This window comes from Mytilus trossulus, chromosome 8, assembly GCF_036588685.1.
Source record: "Mytilus trossulus isolate FHL-02 chromosome 8, PNRI_Mtr1.1.1.hap1, whole genome shotgun sequence".
In the NCBI taxonomy this organism is placed as follows: Eukaryota; Metazoa; Mollusca; class Bivalvia; order Mytilida; family Mytilidae; genus Mytilus; species Mytilus trossulus.
Genome location: NC_086380.1, coordinates 41,184,530 through 41,195,960, shown reverse-complemented (window position 1 = coordinate 41,195,960; position 11,431 = coordinate 41,184,530).

Sequence of the window (11,431 nt, the reverse complement as noted above, 5' to 3'; positions counted from 1 at the left end):
GCAGTTCAAAATTACCTTGCTTTTTTCTTTGAAATTGAAGATGTTTGAAAGAGATTTTGTATCATATGCCACTTATATAGGGCAGAAAAACTTCATGAGATTTGACTTTTATTAGCCATTTTTGCCTTATTGGGAAACAAAGTTAGCTTTTGGTATTGTGTTTTTCTGTATGCATAATGTGGTCACTTTTATACCTAAAGCTTGTAGAAAATAGCAAGTTTATTTTAATGTATTTAATTTAATTTTAATATTTGACCAAAGATGTATAGTGCGCTATTGCAGTTTATTTATTTTGAACTATTATCAGTTTTGAGTTTATTTTGTCTGAGAAAAGGGTGTATGCAAAATTTTCTTCTCATATATTGCAATAATAAAAGCATAGCAATAGTTTTTCTATGTCTGACACGATAGATTTTAATGATGATGCTAAAATTTTAGTTTTAGTTGTCTGAAAATCTAGCAATTTATCTGAGCACAAGAAATTGATAATGGGAATTGTGTATATTTTCTTTTAAGATTTATGGTGCTTAATTTAAACATAGATGCCAAACCATTACGATTTTTGTGTAGTTTTTCCGATTTTGCTCTAAAAACTAAGCTTTTACGGTCAAAGTTGAAAAGTTACGGATTACCAATCATCGCCGTTCAATTTTGTAAAATGCGGATTTTTATCATTTCTTTTCCGTCCTGGTCCGGTATTTAGAAACGCCAATGTAATGCTTCTGGTTCCCGGAAGTTATCAACCTATTGTTGAAAACTAACTGACTTCCAAAGAGGCAAATGTGCATTTATGAATTAAGGTGGCACGGTAGTATTTCCTGGGCCATAAGGGATAATGATAGCCTTTTTAGATTTTCACCACTTTCTAACACTGCAAAAAATTCTACATTCACAGTTAACTGAAGTACTTTCATTTTACCTTTCAGAAATGAATTTGAATATGTATCATGACCGTTTACTTTTTTTGCTATTTTTAAAATCCTAAGGCCACTAGTACTTTTAGGTCTTTTATGGTGCAGTGAATGCAAAATTTAAAAAAATTCTCAAAATTCATTTTCATCTGTTTGTAAAATTATTTCATATTTTTCAACACCTGATTCATCACTCAGTTTGGGAAAGTATGTTGAGTTGATACTGTATTTTTTGTCCAATCACACTGTTTAGATACATTTACCTAAGTAGGGTACACAAAAGAGCAACCTAAATTCTGGAAAGCAAATAATACCGTGCCACCTTAAGTAGCTTATGAATGATTACTGAAAACTTTTCAAAAATACGGAAAATTTGATAGTTTCTTACTGATTGTGTCAAAGGGGGTTGGCATATATGATTTAAATCAAACAACTTTTAATTTCATGTGAAATTTATAGTGTTTTTTAAGTCACATTCCTAAAATGAAAATAAAGAAATACGTGAAATAGTTAAATGTATATCAAAATGAATTCATATACCGGTATGTTTATTCTTGTATAAAATATCTTAATTGTTACCTAAAGTTATAATACTTTTTGGAAAAAAATGTTATCCTAATTTTAATCAGTTTTTTAACATTTGCTTAATCATTAATAGTAAGTCCCACTTGTTTGCAAACTTTTGTATTATATTATCAGCAGTATTATTAACATATACTTTACAATATTGTATATTTTAAAATTTAAAAAGGTATTTATTAGTTGAGTATTTGAACTATATTTATAATTAGAACTCATTATAAGAAAAAAAGTTTTTTGTTTTGTTTTAGTAACTCTCAACAATTCTAATAAAAATAAGTCCTGCATCTACAAAGTAACTACTCAATTTATTAACATCGTCTCCTTAGCAACAAGAATTCTCTTAAAACATTTCTATCATGCAGAGAAATGTAAAATGTGAATTTATGAACAAAATTTCAACTTTTGGCAATTTCCGTAAATTTTTCATCCTTTGGAATTTGCATAGTTATGATAGTATCTTCACACTATGGTTTGAATATATTTTGAGCAAGTCACTTTTATATTTCTTGTCGAAGTTAAGGGTTGATTTGCCATATAAATTTGTGTATCTATACATTCTCATGTCATAACCAGTGATTTTATATCAATGTAACTTCCAAGAATGGTAATAACATTCCAATGTTGAACAACTTTTTGTTTCTTTTCTTTTGCATAAAATGGACCTTGCCATATCAACACATCTACAAAGGGGGAAGGCATTTTGTGTTTGTAACCTATCTAAAACCACTGACTTATTTTCAATGACACTTTCATGGAATCTTAAGATCCAGCTTATGAATTTTTTATTAAAACTATTTTGTAAGTTTACTAGACAAATAATTTACTCTTTATTATTTAAGCTTAAATTTAACTTAAATCAAAGTATTGTCATAATCTTGTAAAAAGACCTTTTAATATTGAATTAGACTGAGATTTTATGTATAGATTAAACATTTTTAGTAGCAGTTCATAATAAATCATGTGATATTTGCATAATATATTTATTGAATTTCTCTTATATTCATATTTTTTGATATATTAATCATCTCATCTTGTAAATAAATCATAATCTCCATTGCATTTGATTTTAAAGCATTTCCATGCATTGATTCAAAGTCATTCATATGTTTTATTGATAGCTAGCTTAAATGTATAAGTGGTGCTTCAAAGTCAGCTGCAGGCAATCTTTTAGCCTTTAATAACTAGCTTGTATGTTTTCAGTTGATCAAAGGTCAGATGCATTGGTTTCTGTGATTACAATAGGACCAGTAGATTTATTCCTCAAGTGTGTTGCACTTCAATTAAAGATAAAATCTGTTTGGAATTAATATATTGTAAGCTTCAGAGTAAATGGTGCTTTAGTAATTGTCTTGAGCTGTCTGTAAGATATTAGTACATTATGGATGATTTTGAATGATAATCAGATGAAATTACTAATACTTATGTAATTTTTCTCTCAGTGCTTTATTAATTGTCTGTAAGATATTAGAACATAATGTATGATTTTGAATGATAATCAAATGAAATTACCATTGCTTATGTAATTTTTATCTCTGATGATGGTATTGTTTAGGGTTTTTCTGGTACCAAATGTAATTTCAATGACCATTTTATTGTCTTTTTGATTGGACAATGAAATATTAGAGAGTTTAACACACAGTAGATAATGCACTGACTTTTATGAATTTATTGCAAATATGTTTGTTTGTTTTGAAATTTGAAACATATCTGCACTATAAATGCCAATTGGTATTTGGCTTATTTGGATTGTCAATAAATTAGCAAACTACATTTAGACATTGGAAAGGGGAGGTAATTTGAAATCAAAAGTGATGGATCAAAGATTGCTCAATGGTAGAAGTATTACAAAAAACTATTTGTTCTTTTTTATAAAGCTGATATTGGAATTTGAATAATCTGTGTTGCTAAGAAGCATTTATGAAAATGGCTTATGCTAAGATACAAGTTGTTATTTAAAGTCCATGGGTTTTCCTCCATTAATTAAAAAAAAATATTTAACAAACTTGTAAGTGTAGTACAAAGTGTAGTGCATGCTGTTTTCTTAACTTTTTATAAATTCAACTTGAATTTAATATGTTTTAAGAGATTTCTGTTTTGAAAGAATGTAACTTTGAATTGTGCAATAGTAGTTCTTTTTCATTACAAATGTAGAAAGCCTATTTGTGTAAATATATTGTTTCTGTATCCTGAAATACTGTAATATAGAAAAATAATGCAATCATAGGAATAAATTTTTATAAGTAAATATTCAGAACTAAATAAAATGTAATTCGAAAACCTGGATTTCAAAAAATAAGTTTGGTAGATAGGTTATATATATATGTTGACACTTACACAACATTTTTATCTGCTTATTTTACAAGCTGCAGTTTATATAGCTAAATTAAAAGTTCAGTTATTAATAAACAAGCAAAAATCAAAACATAAAAATTTCTTGGAATTTGGTATCATCTCAATTAGTATTTGCAACACACAGTTTATCCCAAATATTAGATAAAAAGTACAATTTTATTTATCATTTCTTATTGCATTTCTGTATGTATTGTTCAATTTCATTTTCTGTATAAACATGGACCAGTAACATTGCTCTAAATTTATATGACCTTTCAACTTGTTATGTTTTAACCAATAATCTGTCTCATTGAAAGGGGAGATAATCATTTGTGGATCTCAGTGTGTTGATATTGTGGTCTGTATATTCCTTGCTCATTCTCACTGAGATACAATAATAAAGTTTAAAAAATCAAATATTTTGCTGTTTATGTTATCATATTTTCTGTTCAACTTAGTGAAAATGATAATGATTTTGAAAAAAATGAAATTTGCCAAAAGCAGATGGAAAAACCTTTCCCAGATGACTGGCATAATTTGTTTAGGTACACTCAATTGTATGAACTGCTACTATAGGGGTATTATATATTCTGATATGTTAGTTAAAACAGAAAGTTTATAAAAATAATAATTATATGGAATGGAGGCCTTCAACATTGAGAAACAAACAAGCAATTGTATGTTGAAGATAGTTATAATCGAATCTTGATAAGACAGATTTAAAAGAGATCCAACGACTGAAGTAGTATACTGTTTTCCTGCTTCAATATGTTACCTTGTCAGCCAGGCTACATTGAAGACATATTATGTTCCAATCAATATGCAAAAAAGGTTAAACATCAGAAAATTCAAAACAGAAAGTCTTATATCAAATGGCAAAATAAAACGCATCGAACAAATGGAAAACAACTGTCATATTACTGACTTAGTACAGGCATATCTGTATGTAGTAAATGGTGGATTAAACCTGAATGGAGATATGCCAATGCTTATACAGTTGGATACAAAATACCATTGACAACAAGTGATTCTCTTTAAAAACACATAACTTTTAACTTAAAAACTATCCAAAATTTTCTGTCAATGAACATTTATGAGGGACAAGCAATATATCATCCATAGAAATAAGAATTGCAAATGGTAATACAACTGCATTAGATGTTCTTCTCAACTGACCTTTTCACAAACTTGTAAATGTACACTGTAAAATTTTCTGCCAATTAAAGAACCTTAGTGAGCACGCTCACATACCCCACGTCCCCACATTGTCATTGGAGAAATTAAATAAGTGTAAGTAAAACAAATTGTATAAGAAAAATTAATTTCCTGCCATTATGCACATCTAAATAGTATGTCCTTATTATCTACAAAATTTCATGAAATTCTGTTGTGTGGTTTCAGAGTTGAGATGACAAACTGTTGCAGAAGTACATTGAAGCAAATAAGTTCAAAGGGGAGTTACTCCTAGAAAAAAAATTGAATCGCAATTTCCTATCGATATGCACAACTACATAGTATGTCCTTATTATCTGAAAAGGTTTCGTGAAATTCTGTTGTGTGGTTTGAGAGGAGTTGCAATGACAAACTGTTGCAGTAGTACATTAAAAGTAAATAAGTTCAAAGGAGCGTAACTCCTAGAAAAAAAATTGAATCGCAATTTCCCGTCAATATGCACAACTACATAGTATGTCCTTATTATCTGAAAAGGTTTCGTGAAATTCTGTTGTGTGGTTTGAGAGGAGTTGCGATGACAAGAAACAGGACTGACGGACAGACTGACGGAGGGGCGGTTCTCCCTGTACCCACTTATCACACAGTAATGGATTGTTGACACCAGGGCCAGATACAGAAAGCCTAAGTCTGTTTATTTCGACTTTGTAAAGGCAAGCCCAAAGATTAGATTAACTAGAAGAACAGAACCAGTCACAAAAAAAGACACAAAGTACTGATGAAAGAGAACTCAGTTACTTAAAGCTATTATTGAAACCCATCACATAAAAAGAATAAATCTTTCATGACTTCGGTATCTACTAACACATTCAACTGACTTACTGTAAAGAGATCATAAACAGTAGAGAAAACAGTATTTTCATCAATATTTTTGAGGTATTAATGCTTTCAGTCCAGATGTGAAAGGCCAGGTAAAGAAAATACTTCCCAAATGATTTCTTTGCAAGGTTTAAAAAAACGTTTTCACAGCATTTCTGGATCTCCCTTTTACTTTTATAAAATAATACAGAATGTGCCAATGGGGAAAGATGATGCCCCAGCTTGCATATAATGTTAATAATAGACATAACTCTTTCTAGATTTTTGTCGAGCCTTCGACTTTAGTCGAAAAAGCGAGACATAGCGATCCTACATTCCGTCGGCGTCGGCGGCGGCGTCAACAAATATTCACTCTGTGGTTAAAAGTTTTTGAAATTTTAATAACATTCTTAAACTAAACTGGATTTCTACCAAACTTGGACAGAAGCTTGTTTATGTTCATAACATAGTGTGCAGAAGTAAATTTTGTGAAAATAGAATTCCATTTTTTCCTTATTTTACTTATAAATGGACTTAGTTTTTCTGCCAGGAAACATTACATTCACTCTGTGGTTAAAGTTTTTGAAATTTTAATAACTTTCTTAAAACTATCCTGGGTTTGTACCAAACTTAGACAATAGCTTGTTTATGATCATAACATAGTATCCAGAAGTAAATTTTGTTAACAAATAAATCCATTTTTTTGTGCATTTTACTTTTAAATGGACTTAGATTTTCTGCAAGAAAACAATGCATTCACTCTGTGGTTGAAGTTTTAAAAATTTTAATAACTTTCTTATACTATTTTGGACCTGTACCAAACTTGGACAGAAGCTTGTTTATGATCAAAAGCTAGTATCTATAAGAAAATTTTGTAAAAAATTTTGTACCTGTGTATCTGTATTTTACTTATAAATGGACTTAGTTTTTCTTCCAGTTTACGTTACAGACAGTCTGCAGTTAAATTTTTCAAAACATATTGTATTTTTACCAAACTTGGACAGAAGCTTCTTAGAATCATAAGATAGTATCAAGAGGAATATTTTTATTGATTTTATTCCTCTTTTGTTGAGCCTGCAATTAACAGCATAAGGAGGCGAGACACTGGGTTCCGCGGAACCCTTAAGAATTTTTTTAAATTGACAATTTCCAAATTTGCATTTAAGCATTGTGTGTAAGTTTCACAGCATTCAGTGGCGGATCCAGGAATTTTCATAAGTGGGGGCACACTGACTGACCTAAGAGGGGGCCTGCTCCAGTCACGCTTTAGTGATTTCCTATATAAGCTACCAAATATTTTCCCAAAAAGGGGGGGCCCACCCCTAAATCCGCCTCTGAGATTGGTTAAGGCAAACTGAAGTCAAAGATGAAATGAAAAATTCAGCATTTTTTCCATTTGAGAAGGGCAGCCTATTTGAATGTTGTTACACTAGTCATTTGTTGTGACCTTTATAGGTTGCAGTTTGGTGAACACCAAGATGTCGTGTTGAAGGCAGTACATTGACCTTTAATGGTTTACTTTTACAAATTGTGATTTAAATGGAAAGATGTCTGCATTGCACTCATACCACATCTTCTTGTATCTAATAACTGTAAAAGTGACAACACCAAAATTCAAACTTGATCTGTGTTTCCTAGTAATTAGCTTTGCCATAGCATTCATAACATTGTTATAGCTAGCTCAACCTTTCACATTTATCGGTCATCCCACTGTCTATATCACTCTGTTCAGCTCTTAATATTATTCCGTATCATGTCTTTGTGAAGTCAAATACGTTGACTCGGCCTTAATAACTTTGACCCGGACATATCAGCGACGTCATAATGGTTGAACTGACGTTAATAACTTTAACCCGAACTTATCAAGTCATCTTTTGTGTGCTGGTGAAACAAAGAAAACAATTCTGAAACACGCAAATATAGCCCGATAAATCGATTATCAGATTATCTGCATATTGATATTGTAAAATATCAGCTGCTTGACATTATATGAAGGCTTTTTGATCTCGTTCGCTATGCTCACTCAACAAAAAGCTTCATATTATGTCTCGCAGCTGATATTTTACGATATCAACATGCAGATAACCTGATAATCGGTACGTATTAACCACAGCATATCATTTTTTATATGGCATTTACTGGTACTTTCGTTCAGACTACTGTAATTTTTAGATTGCTTATGCTACTGCATTTCTGTCTTAATGCAGTTGATCATCTCCATTCATTGTTGTCTAGTGAATCACTGTTACATTGGCATGTTCATGAAATCTTGAATTCATTTATAGAAAATCATAAGTTAAAACAATAAAATGATTATATAAACACTTTATAAATTTTATGGGCCCTGAGTGTATTGTGAAATAGACAGTTTTAGGGGGCCCTTTATAGCTTGCTGTTTGGTATGAGCCAAGGCTCCCTGTTGAAGACCATACTTTGATCTATAATGGATAACTTTTATAAATTGTAACCTGAATGGAGAGTTGTCTCTTTGGCACTCATACCAAATCTTATATCTAAGTACATAATCTTCAGTGTTACAAAGTTTTTATTGATCTCGAAAAGTGTATTACGCCATGTACTGTGTTAACGTTCATCCACAATGCTCAAACCTAACCATTTGAAAGCCTCAGTCGGTGGATGCGTAAATATGCCGCAACCATAGGAGATCAATATAAATAAAACTACAAATACAATTAAACCATTTAATTTTCTAATTAAATAAATAACAAGTTAAAATGAACTGAAACAACATAATATCAAATGATATGCATAAAATAAGGATACTGATTAAAAATATCATATACATGTATCTGCTGCAATATAGTATACCTAATACCACTTGAGTAAGTCAAATGGAATTTATAATATAATATATATATATATATATGTAATACTTCTGGCAAAATACCATAATGAATATGTTTTACATCTTTTTGACTATTAAATAATTAGAGTAAAAAACAAAAGTTAACAAACCTTAAGCAAGAGCTTTTGTTTAAAATAAATTGGTTTAATATCAGAAAATAACAAGTACAATCGATGAATACATTTTCTACCTGAAAATAGGACCAAGTTCTTAATGTTCGAGTGTGAATCTGATATATAGTCTTCTAAAATGTTTACAACATGAATAACAATGCCAGTTTTGAATAATGCTGAACAGACCAAATTACATATATGAATATTAAAAATAAATTTTAATTTAGAAATTATATAAAATAAGACAACTTACGCGGAAAAAAGACATGGCTATTTCCTCTGAATATTTAATATGATCATTTAAGAATCTTAAGGTTTATGTATCCTTCTGTAGCAATTTTTGTACGAATTTTTCAAAATTCAATTGTATCAAAACTACAGATATAATGAATAATTAATAGAGATAGGCCATTAAGTACATATTCCAAGGGGAAACTTGATGCAAAGCATTATTTTTTACTGTTTCATTGCATTTGATAGAAAAAGAGGACTTTGTGGCAAATAAATCAAGATTTTTATAGAAAATCCACAGACTTTAATACCGAGATTTTTGTTATAAAATTTGAAACATAAATTACTCATTTGATTTTCTATGATGTGCTAGTGTTTATTTTTTACAAAAAGTTCTAAGCAACCTGTAAATTCCAAAACACCTTGTGCTGAGTCACTAAAGTCGAGCGCACCCTAAAAGGTGTACTTGATTTTGGCCATAGTTATATTTGTTTTAACCAATAACTACATTTATAAACTTGTTTTAAGGAAATCAATGCTAGCACTGCATGCAATAATCCTATATATATCAGTCATCAAATTGCCAAATATGAGAGTACAAGGATAAAGGCTGTGGATTTTCTATAAAAATCTTGATTTATTTGCCACAAAGTCCTCTTTTTCTATTTAATGCAATGGAACAGTAAAAAAATTAATGCTTTGCATCAAGTTTCCCCTTGGAATATGTACAAAATGGCCTATCTCTATTATTCCTTGTATCTGTAGTTTTGATACAATTGAAGTTTAAAAAATTCGTACACAAATGGCTACAGAAGGGTACATAAACCTTAAAAAAATATGTCCATTGATTTTTCCATATACATGTACCTACTGATTTTTGTAAAAAAATTATTAGCAGTGAATTATCTCTTTTGGTATGACTTTTGAAACAAATATTACATACAGATATATACATGTTCAATGATTGTTCTTGAATCAACAGATAAAAGGTAAAGTAACATAATACTGAAGGCAGACATTTTCTTTTACAGATACTGAAGTCTGGGGTTAACGTCATTAATCTTTGTTCATTGCTTGGAGCACAAAAATCATGTTCAAAACATGAATCAAACATTTTTATTGGTTGCTTTTAGAGTTCGAGTACAAAAAACTAACAAGAAAGTTTTATGACCACAAGGCCTGGATTGAACTATAGCCATGTAATGGTCTTTATTACAGATATTTATAATTCAAGTACCAGTGCTGTTAATTCAGAACTCTGAATTTACAGAAACCAGATTTTAGTAAGATTTATCAATGTATTTTTTGTAATGTTGTGAATTTTTCATACAACTTCAACTAAGACTGCATTTTATGATAATTTAATAGTTTCTGACCAATATACTTTTTTCTTAAAAAAAGAAGAGAAAACAAGTTTGACTGCATTACGGTTTCACAAGCTTTGATTGGCAATATTGTGCCATTTTCTTCAACAAGTGCATGCTGTTTACAAGACAACAGGTTAATATAAAAATACATTTTAAAAATAAACATTCAAAGTGATTTTGTTTAAAGCTTAAATTTGTAAAGACATTTTTGTAAATTGGATATAACCAAATTCAATCCCGTTGCAGTAAACAAGTTAGTAATATATATTGACATGTATACAAAACACAGAAATGCTGTCTTTTAATAATAAACATACATTTTCACTCATTAATCAAACTCAGACACCTATCATAAGCCTTTATAAAATTAAGACAGGGAAGTGTGGACTGATTTAAAAAAAAAAAAGAAAAGTACTGAATTATGAGTCAAATGAACTTATGTTCCAATTGCAGAATCAAGAAACATAAAGTGGAAATGCATTGACTGTGAACTTTTCATCTGTGCCACAGTAAAATCCGTTTTACAATGTATATATATTCTTTTTCATTATATGCCATCACTTTAAGACTTTAAAATGCAAAACTGCAAGTTGTTTTTCTATTTAAGACTACATCCATCTTAATTAAAAAAAAAAAAAGATTTTTTAATCTATTTTTTTCCTTTGAATTCAAATATCTTAGTTTTAATTTAAGTTCCATACGACTCTGATATTTGGCTTGATATTTGGTCAGACCCCTCAAATAAAAGACCATTAAAAAAACAAAAGAAACGAAAACTGATCATGTGATGTTTGTGTTTTAATTAATAAAATGCATTCACTGCAGATATGCAGACACACAAAGAAAACAACTAGAACTTTTTAAAACATTTTTTTTCCCAAACAAAAATGCAAACTTTCCAAGAGCACTAACTAAAAACCAATTAAATGGAAGTGTATTGACTGTGATTATTTATTGTACACTAATTAAACAGGAATCTGGGGGAAAACAAACTATAAAATG